Below are 18,118 nucleotides of genomic sequence, written 5' to 3'. Positions count from 1 at the left end.
TTCTTCAACAAGAATTCTTGCTGCAATCATTCAAATGTTTGTTTAATGTTTATGTTTATTAAATTGTCAATTGTAAAAACACAGAACAAAAAAAGCCACAATACAACGGTACACTTAACTACAATAATGATACACACACAAGCAGTCTACTTTAATTAACCCTATTCCACATCCACCTATGCTCTTCAACTCTAGGAATGTCCCCTGCCCCAAAAGAACATAGCACATGGTTTAACCCAATAAACAAAAACCAGCAGATAATTACCACTCATGAGTTGCACCTATAATTTAGGGAAGCCTTTCTTCTGAAACGAAAGAGAAATGCTGGAAAATCCTCAGCAGGTCTGGCAGCATCTGTAGGGAGAGAAAAGAGCTAACGTTTTAAGTCCGATGACTCTTTGTCAAAGCTAACAGACAGAGAAAGTGGGAAATATTTATACTGTGGAGTGAGAATGAAAGATGCGTCATAGCCACAGAAACCCAGGGAAACCGGGTGCTAAAGGCCACAGAAACCAAGGGGAAAGAGTGCTAATGGCAATCCTCAGAGAGAACAAAAGATGTGAAAGGTCAAACAACAGAAAAACTAACATCAGAGGGTGAACTTTAGATGTTGGGGGAGGGGAAGGGGGAAGCAAGGAGGAGAGAGGTTAAGGAAAGGTGGATAAGATTGGGTGCCGGGGGGCTGGATTAAGCCTTTCTTCTGATTCAGCGCAGGCGTTTTGAAGTTTTCAAACAGTAACTTCCAGCACAGAATCCCACATTCAGGAGAACGTTTGTTTCCAGCAGGGCGTGGTTATGATCTTCCCTCAGCAGCTGCTTCTGCTGCAGGATCGAGCTAACGTTGCTGCTGGTGTATCGTTTTTCCCTTTCAGTCTCATCCGACCCAAACAACTCGCCTTGGAAGCCATGCTTTTAACAGGTAAGTGTGACGTGCTTTCTCAGGTCTCCGCTTTGAACTCTTGCCCTTCTGTCGTTTGAACGCTTACAGCTCTATACCCTATTGATCTCCACTTCACTGAAGTAAATATCTGTTTACCCTGCTGCTCAGCTAATTTGCAAGTCAAACCCCTACCCCCCCCCCCCCCGCCCCCCCCCCCCCCCACCCCCCGCCCCACCCCCCCCTCGAGCCCCCACCGCAGTCAACGGTGCTCATCAATTATTTAAACTTTATTTTTTACAAGCTTCTTTAATCTTTATTTCTTAACCAAAAAACTTTTGGTGAGCTGCCCAAATATCCATGCGTGAGGCACGCTGTCAAACGTGCCCAAATTCCTGTGAAGGACCTTGGACCACGTTACTGCATCGGAGATGCTGTATGAATGCAAGTCCTCATTGTTGATTAATTTCCAGCTCAGAAATGTATTCATTTGTTACTGAATCTTAACATATAATTTTCCTCAGTGTATTCTGAACTCCCCATGAGATTACAACCTTATTGTTACAACATTAATTTTTTATCCTTATTCACACGAGAAGGATTTTTAAAGAAAAATATCAAAAATAACAACATACGCACTCCCTCACTGGAACACTGGAACACAAAGTCAACACCCAGGTTCATACATCGGTATGTGAGGCCTTATACTCTATTATCCAGCTGCTCAGTGACAGAATGCTTGGCAGCAGAGGCCGATGCCGCTATCATCTGCCACCCGCACACATTCAGTCAAGGATGAGAAGCAATAACACTGACCACTTTTCCTTCTTCACCCCCGGGGCATTCGGCTTATTATTCTGCTCCTGCTTCTTCTTTGATAGAATATCAAACTAAACTAGCGAGAATATCAAACTAAGCTCGAGTCACAGACAGACTCTCGGCGGTTGTGGCAAGGACTAAACAACATAACGGGCTACAAAGCGAAGCCGAGCAGTATCTCTGGCCACAGCGCACCCCTCCCCGATGAACATAATGTATTCTATGCTCGGTTCGAGCAGGTAACCAACAATCCACTGTCGAGTGCCCCAGCAGCCCATAATTCACCCATACCCACCATCACAGCTTCCGAAGTCAGATCGGCCTTCCTGAAAGTGAACCCACGGAAGGCGATGGGCCCGGACGGGATTCCTGGTCGTGCACTCAGAGCCTGCGCAGACCAGCTGACAGAGGTATTCACAGACATCTTTAACCTGTCCCTACTCCACTCCGAGGTCCCCACCTGCTTCAAGAAGACCACCATCAAACCGGTACCAAAGAAGAACCAGGAAATGTGCCTCAATGACAACCGCCCGGTGGCCCTGACGTCAGTTGTAATGAAGTGCTTCGAGAGGCTGATCATGAAGCGCATCACCTCCATACTCCCGGAACGCCTTGACCCACTTCAATTCGCATGTCGCACCCGGTCCACATCAGATGCCATTTCCCTGGCCCTACACTCATCCCAAGAGCATCTTGAAAACAAGGACTCCTACATCAGACTCCTATTTATTGACTACAGCTCCGCCTTCAACACCATAATCCCAGCCAAGCTCATATCAAAGCTCCAAAACCTAGGACTTGGCTCCTCACTCTGCAACTGGATCCTCGATTTTCTGACCAACAGACCACAATCAGTAAGAATGAACACCAACACCTCCTCCACAATAGTCCTCAGTACCAGTGCCCTGAAAGGCTGCGTACTTAGCCCCCTACTCTACTCCCTGTACACACACGACTGCGTGGCAAAACTTGGTTCCAACTCCATCTACAAGTTTGCTGATGATACGACCATAGTGGGCCGGATCTCGAATAACGACGAGTCAGAATACAGGAGGGAGATAGAGAACCTGGTGGAGTGGGGTAACAACAATAATCTCTCCCTCAATGCCAGCAAAACTAAAGAGCTGGTCATTGACTTCAGGAAGCAAAGTACTGTACACACCCCTGTCAGCATCAACAGGGCCGAGGTGGAGATGGTTAGCAGTTTCAAATTCCTAGGGGTGCACATCACCAAACATCTGTCCTGGTCGACTCACATCGGCGCTATCACCAAGAAAGCACAACAGCGCCGATACTTCCTCAGGAAACTAAGGAAATTTGGCATGTCCACATTAAACCTTACCAACTTTTACAGATGCACCATAGAAAGCATCCTATCGGGCTGCATCACAACCTGGTATGGCAACTGCTCGGCCCAGGACCGCAAGGAACTTCAGAGAGTCGTGAATACCGCCCAGTCCATCACACAAACTTGCCTCCCATCCATGGACTCCATCTACACCTCCTGCTGCCTGGGGAAAGTGGGCAGCATAATCAAGGATCCTTCCCACCCAGCTTACTCACTTTTCCAACTTCTTCCATCAGGCAGGAGATACAGAATTCTGAGAACGCGCACGAACAGACTCAAAAACAGCTTCTTCCCCACTGTCACCAGACTCCTAAATGACCCTCTTATTGACTGACCTCATTAACACTACACCCTGTATGCTTCATCCGATGCCAATGCTTATGTAGTTAAATTGTATACCTTGTGTTGCCCTATTATGTATTTTCTTGTATGTTCTTGAATTTTGTTTAATTCCCTTTTCTTCCCATGTACTGAATGATCTGTTGAGCTGCTTGCAGAAAAATACTTTTCACTGTACCTCGGTACATGTGACAATAAACAAATCCATCCATCCATCCATCCTGGCTGTAGACTTTTAAGTAAGCACAAATTGGTAATGTATCTATGCTGTTCACGTTAACTACTCCTACTGGTAGCAAAGTTCCACATTCTAACCACGTTCAGGGTAAAAGAGGTCCCTTCTGAATAATTTCTTTTCAGATTTATGCCTTATATTGAGGACCCTGAGTTTTGGACTCCTGACATGTGGAACCATTTTTACCCTGTCGAAGCAACTCAGGTCATCTCTCAGTCTTTTCTTTTTTGAGGAAAAGAACCTGAACCTGTTCAGTCTTTTAATAATTATAAGCTCCCAGTTCTGGTACCACTGTTGTAAATCTTCCTTGCACCTACCTCGACATTTCTACATTCGTTTTTGTGATGTGGCTCAGGTCGGAGTTGGCGGGGAACGCATCCCGACCGATATTGGAAGCCCTGCAGCCATTTAACACTACATGGAATTAATTGGCTGGACTTCTTACCCTCATTCGAGAGCTGCCAGCCAATCGTATCCGGAGTGCTGTCCAGTGCCGGGACTACTGGACGTTCAGACAGAGAAGCCGCAAGTCACAGCTGCTATGGTGCAGGCAGGTGGAGAGGTCCTGGGAATGGGCTTGGTGGGGAAGGAGGAAGACGGGTAAGGGCCATGCTGGAAAGGCTTGCGGGCAGGGGACACTCATGGTGGGTGATGTGTTATGTACTCTGGGATAACACAGGCTGCAACTCGATGTAGCTTTGACCAAAAGATGCTCCAGACGTTGAAGTAAGTTCAATGTGATTTATTGAACCATTAGCACAGTTCTCTATGAGTTCGACTCTCCTGCTAATCATGCTATAGTAACTAACCAGTCTGCTCCAAGCCACACAGTGGGTGTGATGCTTCTGATCTGCCCCCGTCCTTCTCTCTAAGTGTCGCCTGTGGAGAGAGAAAGAGCATGTGTGCCCTGTCCTTTTATATATGGGTTTTGGAATGCCCCGTTGTGGTAATGTCACCTCTGGGTGTCTTGACTGCTCATTGGTCGTGTCCTATTCTATGTGTTCATTAGCTGTATGTCTGCATGTCATGACATCTCCGGTGCGCCCTCTAGTGTTTACTTCGTAGTAGTGTATTTACATTAATCCCTTGTGTATTTACAGTGATGCATATCACCAGGGTGGGGAGTCCGCTGATCAGGAAAGGGGCCAGTGGTGAAGGTACTGTCCCCTTTCCCATACAAGGCCCGAGCAGGTTAACCTGCCAGATCACCCATCATGTCAGACCTCCTCCCACTCAATATTGTGGCCGGGAAGGAGGTGACCCTTAAATGGCCTATGATTGCCCTCATAAGGGCCTCAATTGGGGTGAGGGGGGTGGGTGAGCCACTTTCGGCCTTGCTTGCTCCTGCACAATATTTGATAGGTTGGGCGGGCAGATAGGCAGTAGGAAGGCCACCTGGAGAATTTTAAGGGTTCGCCTCATGCAAACCCATCAGTGGGAGCCCATAAAAGTCTGCCAATGGAGTCCAGACCTGTGCTCAGTACTCCATGTGTGATCGAACCAAAGTTCTATCTAACCAAAGTTTATAAAAGTTTACAAGTTTAACATCTAGTCACGTCTCTTCATTTATATTCCTCCAGAAATGAACAACCGTCCTTCGTATTTTACAGCCTGATTAACCTGTGCTGCTCATTTTAATGATTTGTTACCCTGGAGCCCTCGACCTCACAGCTCCATTATCCAATTTAGAACGATTTTCCAAGATGTTGGCGACCTCCTTATTCTTCCTACCAAAATGCACCACCTCATACTTATCTTTGTTGAAATTAATTGGCAAATTCAATGGTCAAATTGATCCAAATGTTCTTCCCCATTTAATGTCAGAAGGTGAAATGTTGATATCTTTTCCAATGTCTTGTGAATGCTGCTAGCTGATAGGATTTACAATTCTTCCACTACAGAAAAAGCTTGCAAAATGATGAAATATCTGGGTGGCATATTAAAAGAGGTCGGGGGGAAAACATTGCACCCTCTATGTCATTGTCCTCTCATTGCAAAGTTTTCACTGGGAGCTGTGCAACTTCGTATTAGAATGGCAGAAAGTATTGCTGACTCTAAGAAGAGACTTTGTTAAACTTTTCTATTTGTTTTGTTTTGTTCTGAGTTCAGGGTCCGGTGGGGTTTCCTTAAGGCTTGCCCCTATTCCTCAAGAAAGCTACTTTATCCTGTAATTCATAAAAACCATTACTATTTCCTAAATCTCAGAAACGCTACACCATGTTGTACTTCTGTTTTCTTCCAGATCTCAGAATTTAAAAAAAATTTAAAGTACCCAATTCTTTTTTTCCCCAATTAAGGGGCAATCGACCCTCCCCTGCACATCTTTTGGGTTGTGGGGGTGAGACCCATGCTGACATGGGAAGAGTATAAAAACTCCACACGGACAATGATCTGGGGCTAGGATCGAACCTGGGTCCTCGGAGCCTTGAGGCAGCAGTGCTAACCTCTGTGCCACCCTGCTGCTTAGATCTCAGGTCATGTGACAATGCCTCAATACATCCATAGTTATATCAGTGTCAGATGCTCCTGACGTTAACACTTTACATCTCCCCCAATACTTTATCCCAATTCATACGTTCTGCTGAATGTTCAGTGCATGAAAACAAGGGTGGGATTTTCCTCCTCTCCCCTCCCACCTCACCAGTCCCCCCAACCCGCCCCCTCACCCTGTCAACTCCCCGCGGGGTATTTTCCGCTGGTGGAGGAGATTCCCCATTGGCTGCCAGCGGTATTTTCCAGTCCCTGCATTGTCTTTTTCCATTGCTTGCACCCTCCACCGATGGGGAGGTTGGGAAGGGGGGTGTGGTGGCAGGGGGTGGGGGGCTGCTGCGGGGAGTGGGGGGGAGGAGTAGTCGTCAGTGGGACTGGAAAATCCCGCCAGCAGGAAGGGCCGGAAAATTCAGCCCACAGTTGGGAGAACTAGGAATGTTTTTCCTGCTGTGGAATACCACTGTCTCTGATTAGTCCTATGGAAGGATTAAACCACGTCGGAAGTTTCCAGCCTGAAAGCAAATGTGTTACGATTATTATTTTTTTTAAAAATAATTTTTATTGAAATTTTTACAAAATACAAAATATAAACATCTTAACTCTATTAACATACAACCGCGGTAACACCCCATGAACAATACCCCCCCAGCTTCAAGAGCAACTTCAAACAAAAGGAAAGAACAAAAACAAAGAAAAAGAAAAAAGAGATAGCACACTCCACAAACCCATTCAACGGTGACAGCTAAAACCCCAAGTAAATTGCTGATTGAATAGTTTGAACATTTTAGCGTGCCCATGTATTATTTAATGTGATGCAGCACCATGCAGCATCAATCCTCAGTCTGTGTTCAATCAGCTGATGTTAGCCACAGCAAGGGTTGGCATTATTGCAGCTGACCAAAGGATTGCTGGCCGAGGAAAGGAAGGATTGCCTTCCTTTCCGATGCAGGGCCGATGCAGACTCGATGGGCTGAATGGCCTCCTTCTGCACTGTAAATTCTATGAGTCTATGATCCAATGGCCTCACCCGTCCTGAGCTGCGTATGTCAGGTAAAGATGGGATGTGGTTCACCTGTGATGCCCCTCACAGTTGAACAACTGTTGCACACATTCGGCGGGATTCTCCATTACCCCTGCCGGTCAATAGGGTTTCCCATTGTGGGACAGCCCCACGGGACGCCGGCAAAACGGAGAATCCTGCCGCCGGAGAATCCCGCCCATTATTTACCAGTAGTTCTCACAAGTGTTTATGATCAAAGACGCCCTATAATTGTTCTTGCAACAATATGCAGTTCAATCCCACCCATCTATCTTGTGTAGTACTAGTGGAGTTAATATCCTCTATGTGTTAATTTGAAAACACTTGTTCATAAACGTTCCAGCCAGCATTATTTTAGCGCAGTTATCAAACCAATTATTCTGTACATGTTAATGGCCATGTTGAAAAAGAACAAATACCAATTTATGCACCATAAATAATTGATTTCCTAAAAATAGCTAACAGGGTGTCAGATGCTTAAATCTTTATGGGGGACCCATTGCAAGATGGTGACCATAATGCACCTTGTCACTCAGGCACAGTCTGCCTAATTGCAAAATTGTTGACCTAAATCGATGGTTCAATCCAAAACTGCATTCCAATGAGCAATCAATTTAGAGTATTTATTTTGACAATTAGATTAAAAGTAAGCATATTTGTTGAGTACAGCATTAGCATTGACATTAGAAGTGTGCCTTTAAGTACTTTACAAAGTGAATGATGCTTCAGCAAAATGGACTGTGGGAAAATAAACTGCAAGCAAAAGTATTCAATCTGTCCTGGCTATTTATTTAAATGGTGTCATTATGGGTGTGAGCCTACCTTGACCTGCGAACCTTCATTTCCTTCCTTAGCCAATGTGACTGACACAGGAGCAAAATTTCATGGAAGAATGGGGGTTACCTCTCTCCTCCCGCTGTCCTAGTCAAACTTTATCTCTCCATCAATATCACTAAAACAGATTACCTGTCCATTAGCCCATTGATGTTAGTGGGACTTACTGTGCACAAATCGGCTTCCATATTTCCGACATTACAAGAGTGGACAGGATTGTCCGCATCATCTGGTCCCACTGAAGGCAGCCCCCCCACGGCAGGTTACACGGCACTGTCTCTAACGAGCAACATAAATGGCCATTGACTTCAGAGGGACTGGAAGGTCCCACTGGTAGCCAATGGTGAGTTGCCTCCACCACGGGAAAACTTGCCCTGGGGGAGGAGTGGAAAATTCAACCATGTGATTACATTTTTAAAATTACACAATTAGCAATAAAGCACTTTGAGGTGTCCTGAAATTGTGAGCACTAGAATATAAATGTAAGCACTGAACTTTAAATGTTGCTGAAAAGAGACACATGTAGCTGAAGCTTTGGCGAAACCAATGGGTTCCCCAAGCTCCCAGTAATTAAACAAAGTTGCAGGGTGGAACGTATTCCTTCTCTTGCAGAGAATGGGATCCTGCCTCTCAATGCATGTCATATCTGGGAAGCATAAATGTGCCACATTTCAAGCTCCAAAAGAGAAAATGCTCAGCAGGAAAACCTCAGTAGGTCTGGCAGCATCTGTTGGGAGAGAAAAGAGCTAACGTTTCGAGTCCAGATGACCCTTTGTCAAAGCTAAAAGACACAGAAAGTGGTCGGAGAAAAGAGCAGTACTTCTTCAGGGTAGGCATTCATGGTCTTTGTCAGAGAGAAGAGCAGTACTTCCTTTATCGGAGAGAAGAGCAGTAATACAAAGGGTCATCTGGACTTGAAACATTAGCTCTTTTCTCTCCTTACAGATGCTGCCAGACCTGCTGAGAGTTTCCAGAATTTTGGGCAGCATTCTCCGCGAACCGGCAGGGCGGGCCACTCTGGCGCTGAGGAGTGGCGTAAACCACTCCAGCGTCGGGCCACCCCGAAGATGCGGAATCCTCCGCACTTTCAGGGGCTAGGCCAGCGCTGGAGTGTCTGCCTGTGCGGAAGGACTTGGTGCCGAAGGGCCTCCGCCGGCCGACGCGAGTTGGCACATGTGTGGGAGCGCCAGCGTGTGCTGGTGTCATCCCAGTGCATGCGCAGGGGGTTCTTCTCCGCACCGGTCATGGCGGAGGTTGATAGTGGTCGTTGCGGAGGGAAAAAGTGCCCCCGCGGCACAGGCCCGCCCGTGGACCGGTGGGCCCCGATCCCGGGGCCAGATCCCCGCGCCCCGCCGAGTACTCTGCAGGCCACCCGTGGAGCCAGGTCCCACCGGTAAGGACCTGATGTGATTTACGCCGGTGGGATCCGCCGAAAACGGGCGGCCACTCGGCCCATCGCAGGCCGGAGAATTGCCGGGGGGGGGGGGGTCAGTTCCAAGGGCCCCCGACCGGCGTGGCGCGATTCCCGCCCCTGTCAAAATCCCGGCGCCGGAGAATTCTGCAGCTGGCACGGGTGGGATCCACGCACCCACCCCCACCCCCCCCCCCCCCCCCCCCCCGGCGATTCTCCGACCCAGCAGGGGGTCGGAGAATCCCGCCCCATCTCTTTTGATTTCAGGTTCCAGCACCCACAGTAATTTGCTTTTATCCACATTTCAAGCTCGATTGATTATCTTAAATTATAGCTGGTGTAGCTAGTAGGGTACTCAGGATTGTTCAGCAAGTACTGCCCAGTTGTGGAATTGCACCTTACAATAATTGTTTTGGGTTTTGCAATAGATACATGAAGAGGAACATCATCACCTCTGAGTTTCCCTTCTTGCATGCTTACAATTCCAGCCAGGAAATATATAACAGCCATTTCTTCATCGTAATCGGCTCAAATTCTTAAAACTGCGCTGAAATGTGCTGTGGGACCATCTCGACCACATGGAGGGCAGCGACTCGAGAAGGTGGTCTGTCGGCATCTTTTCAATCTCCAAATAGGATTGGGAATAAATGCGCGCTGTCCTATTGTGACAGTATCCCCAGACTAAAAATAATTCAAAGAAGATTGTGTGTTCTAAAAATAATTGAGAAACTGCTCTTATGACTCAAGCTTCCTTTTGTCTATCTTGCTTTTTTAGAACTGATGTGAATTCATTATGTGCATTCAAAGGGTTTATGAGAGTTTTGCGGTATATTATTATTTGTGCCTTCCCTTCTCCTACTCCACAGCTGAGTTTTAGGAGACTGGATTGAGTGATATTTCGATTTCCATTTTCAGTGAGTGGTATCAGGGCCCAGTAAAATTGAGACAAACAGTCCTTGGTCTCTGTCTTATTTTGAAATAAATTCAATTCTCATGATAGGACCATAAAATGAATATTGACTGCAGTTTGGGGAAATAAACACAACATTGCGTCTGAAATTGCAGCGGGGTCACTCCTGGTCACTTTTGAAACCTTTGAGTTAATATCTGACTATGATAATGCTCAACTTCAATCAATATTGGTGTATTATATGGCATTTTATTTTTAGTTCGACGATTGTGTGTTAGGCGCATCTGGAAAGCAAGTGTTCTGGTTTTACTGTGCTTGATTCTCGCACTAAGAACCAAGTGACAATACAAGGAACACTCAATGTCATTCAGACCAGTTTTGCTTCATGCTGACTATCTCCTCGACTGAGAGAGGCAGGAGGCTGCTTATACCGATAATAACAAGCATTATCTGATACTGAAAAGTCACAGGACATTTTCCCCATATTCTTTCTTTCCTACCCTTATGGTTGGTATAGACGTAAAGTAATAACTTTAATTATACCTTCAGGTGATTAAGCCGGATCAATGCATCAGGAATAGCAGATGTGGATCAGATATTGGATTGTTTTATGTCTCATTGCCCATTTCTAGGTGACTGCAGTTGCACACGGGAGGGTTTTTAGTTTTCCATTTGTGCATCAAGCATCCACATCGGCCACGCTTTGTGTGACTGCTGTTGGAACTTTGCAAAAGATCGATTTCTTGGGTCTTTCTGCTTTGTGTTGTTCATGAGATATTTGTGACTTCTTCTGAATCTCATTCAGCTTTCCAAGCTTCTTCAGGGTTGGAGTTGCATTGACATAGTTAGTGCGTGGGTTCAGAAGACTTGCACTAATTCAAGTGGTATTCATAGAATCATAGAATACTTACAGTGCAGAAGGAGGCCATTCAGCCCATTGAGTGCAACACACTTCTGAAAGAGCATGCCACCAAGGCCCACTACCCCACCCTTTCCCTGTAACCCAGCAACCACAATTAATCTTTGAACACTAAGGGCAATTTATCATGGCCAATCAACCTAACCTGCACATCTTTTGGGCTGTGGGTGGAAATGGGAGCCCCCGGCGGAAACCCATGCAGACATGGGGAAAACATGCAAACTCCTCACAGATAATCACCCAAGGTCGGAAGTAAACCCAGGTCCCTGGTGATGTGAAGAAACAGTGTTAACTACTGCGCCCCCGTGCCACACAAGCAAAGGAAGTTATTGAGGTTCTGGTAGATGGGAGACGATTGTGTGCGTCAATCTGCTGGAGTTCCCGGATGGTTTTGGCATTGTACGGAATTGATAGAGGAGTGATTTGCGACAGCTCATGCAATCAGTTTGTTCAGGTTGGCTTGAGAATTCCAGTGAGATATTGCTTTATATTAGACCATAAGACCATAAGACATAGGAGTGGAAGTAAGGCCATTCGGCCCATCGAGTCCACTCCACCATTCAATCATGGTTGATTTCAACTCCATTTACCCGCTCTCTCCCCATAGCCCTTAATTCCTCGAGAAATCAAGAATTTATCAATTTCTGTCTTAAAGACACTCAATGTCCCGGCCTCCACCGCCCTCTGTGGCAATGAATTCCACAGACCTACCACTCTCTGGCTGAAGAAATTTCTCCTCATCTCTGTTCTAAAGTGACTCCCTTTTATTCTAAGGCTGTGCCCCCGCGTCCTAGTCTCCCCTGCTACTGGAAACAACTTCCCTACGTCCATCCTATCCAAGCCATTCATTATCTTGTACGTTTCTATTAGATCTCCCCTCAACCTCCTAAACTCCAATGAATATAATCCCACGATCCTCAGACGTTCATCGTATGTTAGGCCTACCATTCCTGGGATCATCCGTGTGAATCTCCGCTGGACCCGCTCCAGTGCCAGTATGTCCTTCCTGAGGTATGGGGCCCAAAATTGCTCACAGTATTCTAAATGGGGCCTAACTAGTGCTTTATAAAGCCTCAGAAGTACATCCCTGCTTTTATATTCCAAGCCTCTTGAGATAAATGACAACATTACATTTGCTTTCTTAATTACGGACTCAACCTGCAAGTTTACCTTTAGAGAATCCTGGACTAGGACTCCCAAGTCCCTTTGCACTTTAGCATTATGAATTTTGTCACCGTTTAGAAAATAGTCCATGCCTCTATTCTTTTTTCCAAAGTGCAAGACCTCGCACTTGCCCACGTTGAATTTCATCAGCCACTTCTTGGACCATTCTCCTAAACTGTCTAAATCTTTCTGCAGCCTCCCCACCTCCTCAATACTACCTGCCCCTCCACCTATCTTTGTATCATCGGCAAACTTGGCCAGAATGCCCCCAGTCCCGTCATCTAGATCGTTAATATATAAAGAGAACAGCTGTGGCCCCAACACTGAACCCTGCGGGACACCACTTGTCACCGGTTGCCATTCCGAAAAAGAACCTTTTATCCCAACTCTCTGCCTTCTGTCTGACAGCCAATCGTCAATCCATGTTAGTACCTTGCCTCGAATACCATGGGCCCTTATTTTACTCAGCAGTCTCCCGTGAGGCACCTTGTCAAAGGCCTTTTGGAAGTCAAGATAGATAACATCCATTGGCTCTCCTTGGTCTAACCTATTTGTTATCTCTTCAAAGAACTCTAACAGGTTTGTCAGGCACGACCTCCCCTTACTAAATCCATGCTGACTTGTCCTAATCCGACCCTGCACTTCCAAGAATTTAGAAATCTCATCCTTAACGATGGATTCTAGAATTTTGCCAACAACCGAGGTTAGGCTAATTGGCCTATAATTTTCCATCTTTTTTCTTGTTCCCTTCTTGAACAGGGGGGTTACAACAGCGATTTTCCAATCCTCTGGGACTTTCCCTGATTCCAGTGACTTTTGAAAGATCATAACTAACGCCTCCACTATTTCTTCAGCTATCTCCTTTAGAACTCTAGGATGTAGCCCATCTGGGCCCGGAGATTTATCAATTTTCAGACCTTTATTGTTCAATTGGACATTGCCATGATATGATGCATGTGGCTCTTTGTGATCTATAGTGGAGCAGAGTTCTCAGCTGTCCATCATCAATGTTCTCAGCTGTCCATCATCAATGTGCAAAGCACTGAAGCTGAATCACTCCCACTTCTTGCTTTCCATTTCCTGGACTAATTTGGCTCTCGTCGTCGTCTTGATGGCTCCTCTCTTCAGGTAGTTCTGGAAGGTTAGTGTGTGATCCAGCGTCACTCCTGGATAGATTGGAAGTGATGCCATGTTACACAGTACATGCCTCAGAATGCCACTTATGGTGTTCCTGTTTTCAAGATGAAATGTGACTGTTCATTTGTGTGGGTTAGGTTTAAGTTTCCATTTTCGGAAATATTGTTCCACGGTTAGTTTCTCTTATTGTGCTTAGGTGTATTAGGTGGACTTCTTCTAGGAGTTGAATCATTCCCCACACCCCTTTCATGATTGAAATTTTCCCCCAAATGTTGCACTCAAACAATCCACTATTCCCAGATCCAATACTGGGAAAGTCTGCTCTCATATTGGGGAAATCGAGTGAATATTTAGCAATCATCCAAGACATCCTTTCACTTCCTCCCACCATGAAACCACAATGTGATGTGTTTGAAGACTATGATGTGATGTTTTCTCCTCATCAAAGACTAAGTAACGTTGGGCACATCTTAATCTTCACAGCCTGGTGGTAATCTGACAGATAGAATTGACCACCCTTTAATGAACTCGATTGCTTTCCATTCTGCACGGGGTTGGATCGGGCTGGGGTGAGTCTTTCTTTTTTTCTTTCTTTCTTTACCTCCTCTAAAGCTCCTTGCTCAGCCTATTCATCACATGCACAATCTATGCACTCTGTTCAAACCACGTTTGCACCTGAAACCTCAAATTTGCTTCCACTTTTGCTGCATCATTTGTCTTCACCCCCACATCACTGTGATTGCTGCTAAAATCGCTATCTTAGAGATAAAGTCGCCTTAGTCCCAGACAACCATAGGCTGCTTTCTCCTATGACCTGGAGAGCTGACTGGTGGTGATTTAACCACACCTCAGGCGAGGGGCAAGTTTGAGAAGGAAGGGCCCCCATGAATAACCACAGCCGGTACAGGAATTGAACCCACACTGCTGGTCTGACTCTGCATCACAAACCAGCTGAGCTAAACCGTCCCCCCTTTATCATTCCTTGTTATCATTCTGGACTTAATTTCTCCAGCGTCTTCATTTCTGCTGTCACCCTCTCTGCTTCCATAAATGTTTCAACACCGTCTCCTTTATTTTCTGCCATTCCCTATTACGTTTTTTCCCTTTGTAAAGTGCCTTGGGATGTTTTTACTTTGAAGGTGCTACACAGGATGTTTTGGCACTCAGTATGATGTGCAATAGGTTCCAACAGCAAGGGTAAATATTGCAGGTTAAGCAGCAGTTGATTTTCACACCAAATTAGATAAAGTCACATATTAGACATCTTATGAAACAAGATTATTATCTGATTATTAAGATGCTTTAGCTTCGTTGATGAAATCAAAGTGGGAAAATCTGAAACAGAATATTATTGGCTCAGAAGTGGTCCTGGTAAATTAATAATGATGATTAATTATATACTTATGCTATCACATCCAACTCAATAGCCTGTTCCCACTTTTCTCCCCTGTATTCGTTGATCACTTGAACCCCAAGAACTATATCTAACACCTTCTTGAAAACATCCAGAGCGGGATTCTCCATCAGCCAACGCTGAAATCTGGAAAAGCGATTGGGCGGAGAATCGGTCTTGATGCCGAAATTGTGGCCGGCGCCGGGTTCACACCAAATCCCAATTTTCAGGTGTCTCGACAGCGCCATCAATACATTCCCCTCCACATGTACAGTAAACACCGTTCGCATATCATTAGCAGGCCTGATCCGGTATTCCCCGGGGCCTCCGCGATTCTCCGCCTTCGCCGGATGGAGGTAGCTGATGAGGGAGAGAGAGGAGGTAGGACATGCAGAGGCGCAACCGTGGGTTGCCGGTCCTTACACTGGCAGGGCTTGCTGGGATGGGGTGTGGGCACCCTGCCAGGGCTGGGGGGCAACAGCGGATGGGCCATGGGGTTGAGGTGGACTCCATGGGACTGGGATGGTGTCCAGGCATGGACCGCCAATGCCGCAGGCTGTGAGGCAGACATCTTGTGGGGCACCCCACTGACAACATATCGTGGTCCCACGATCTGCAGAGTGCTATATGTGTGCCTCCAGCTCCTTACCCCAATCCCTATTCTCCACCCCACCAACCCGCACCCTAGCCCCCATCCCTGGGCCCCACCTCTGGCATTCAAATGAAATGAAATGAAAATCGCTTATAGTCACAAGTAGGCTTTAGATGAAGTTACTGTGAAAAGCCTCTCGTCGCCACATTCCGGCGCCTGTTCGGGGAGGCTGGTACGGGAATTGAACCCATGCTGCTGGCCTGCCTTGGTCTGCTTTAAAAGCCAGCTCTTTAGCCCTATGCTAAACCAGCCCCTAACAATCATTCATCCCCACAACCAGCCGCCAGCCGCCACCCACCGCCAGGGCATGACGTGGCACGCCCAAGGGAAACACCACAGTGACCCTTACATGGGGGCGCCGGACAGGGGCCGTGGAGCATACAGCTAGCAAGGGCAGTGGCAGTTGATGGTACCCCTGGCTGGAGGGGTGGGTGGCAGAGCTAGATGTAGCAGGGGGCCAGGCACTGAAGGGGCCAGCGCAGTGGGATTGGAGAAGGGGGAGTGAGGGGGAGAACATGGGGAGGCAGCGTCTGTAGTCTCACTCGGGGTCACCGTGTAGCTCAGTGGACCTGGTTGGGCACGGGGTATCCACCCTGCTAACATGGCAGTTTTCACTCCCTGCAGACAATGAATATTGGAATACAACCAGCAGTGATGGCCTTCCTCCAAATCACAGCAGTCATGGGGATACACTGCAGCTGGAGGCAGCCGGTGAGGATGGGGACAGGCCGCCCAACAGGCCGAGTAGGAGGAGGACGTGCAAAGAAGCGCCGAATGAGGCCTTGTGTGTACCGGCACCACCTGTCATTCAAGGACCTGCCGGCCAGGCATACCGTCGAAGACTCCGGCTGAGCACGGGGACAGTGTGAGATATCTGCCGATCATGGTGCACCTGGTTCCACAGGGGAATGGAGGAGAACACCCGCTCCTGATGGTTGTCAAAATGATGGTCGTCCTGACCTACTACGCCTTCCTGGCATCGAGTGGGGACCTGTCCGGAATCTCACAGAGCTCAGGCCTCAGTTGCATCCATGCTGTAATGGAGGCTCCATATGCCCAGGCAGCACAACACATCCATTTCAATGTGAACCAAGCTCACCACGATGTCCAGGCAGCGGGGTCCGCCCCATCGCAGAGACGCCTTGGGTCCAGCAGTGAAATTGACTGGATGCATGCCCCCTACGAGCACCTGCAGATGACAAACCAAAAGGGTTCCACTTGATGAATGTGAAGTTGGTGTGTGACTATGAGATGCGCAGCATGCACGTCTGCGCCCGATACCCGGGCAGTGTATCCACCGCAACATCGCACAGCAGAGGGGTGACTTACTGGAGGAGGAGGATGAACGGCAGTCCTCGTCTGACAAGGAAGATGCGGGGGAGGGGGAGGATGGGCAGGGCATGGGTCCTGGGAGGGCACACTACATATGCACCAGGGTCAACGCGCTGAGACCAGCATTCTGATCGCCTCCAGGGAGTACTGGCCAGGGGCAAGGACACTGCATCCCACCCCTACATGCCCCACCTGCCACCTATGGCCAATGCCCCACCTGCAACGCCCTCCATGATTCCTATCTGCCGCACTACCGGATGCGGGCACTGGGCTGGCAGTAATAGCGGGTATAGTCCATGGGATTACAACTCGCTCTGCGGTGAGCCCTGGTGCTCCACATCGTTTGACAATGTCAGACTACTGACCACAGAGGCACTTCCCACCACCCACCTGTGTGATCTCTGCATGCAAGCTGGCCATTCAATTACACGGTCCCTCTGAACCCCTGGGGTGACAGAGGTGGGGACGGAGGGAAGTGGAGGTGGTGGGACACCAGGGCGGTGAGCACTGGCTGAACTGGGATCCCTGTGCCATGTCCACCTCCAACGTCCGTCCATTACCCCACCCGCACCCCCTCTGCGGTCAGCCCAGACCAGCCCATCCCTCACACCCTTCTGACAGAGCTCCGAGGCAGGTTGTAACATTGTGCACAGGTGTTTAATTTGAAAACATATACAGATTTGTGCCCTAACAGCCCATATCGCTAAACTGTGATCTTCACCCATGCCAACTTAACAGGTGCCGAATTTTCTAGTCTTCCGGTCCCTATCGTGAGGTGGATCCCCAAATGGTACATCAGGAGTGGAGACAGCCACTGTGATTCTCGCCCTGCAACCTGGGTCTCTTTTGGTGGCCGTCTTCTGGGACGACCAGGCCTGGATGGGAAAGGAGGTTGCTTGGGTTTCCCAGGTGGCGTGATGCCACCCCGCTCAGCTCGCTGCCCACCAGATATGCCAGGGACAGGAGGGGGAGTCCAAGGTGCTGCAGTGTTGTGGCATCTCCCCTGCTGGAGTCACCGGCATGGGCCCCATCATCGCCCCCTCCCTTCGGATACCCAATGGCCCCTGGGCTACTCAATGGGACGGGAGTGCAAACGGACCCAGGAGGTCTCCCCGCAACCTGGCACTGCCAGTCCTGGAGGCCCGCTGTTGTCTCGACCAGGGTCTGCATGATTGCGGCCGTATAACACAGGGTGTGGTCCATCTCCATCTAGGACAGC

This window comes from Scyliorhinus canicula, chromosome 2 (genome assembly GCF_902713615.1).
Source record: "Scyliorhinus canicula chromosome 2, sScyCan1.1, whole genome shotgun sequence".
NCBI lineage: Eukaryota > Metazoa > Chordata > Chondrichthyes > Carcharhiniformes > Scyliorhinidae > Scyliorhinus > Scyliorhinus canicula.
The sequence above is the reverse complement of the archived record's forward strand: the minus strand, read 5'-3'. Positions refer to the sequence as shown.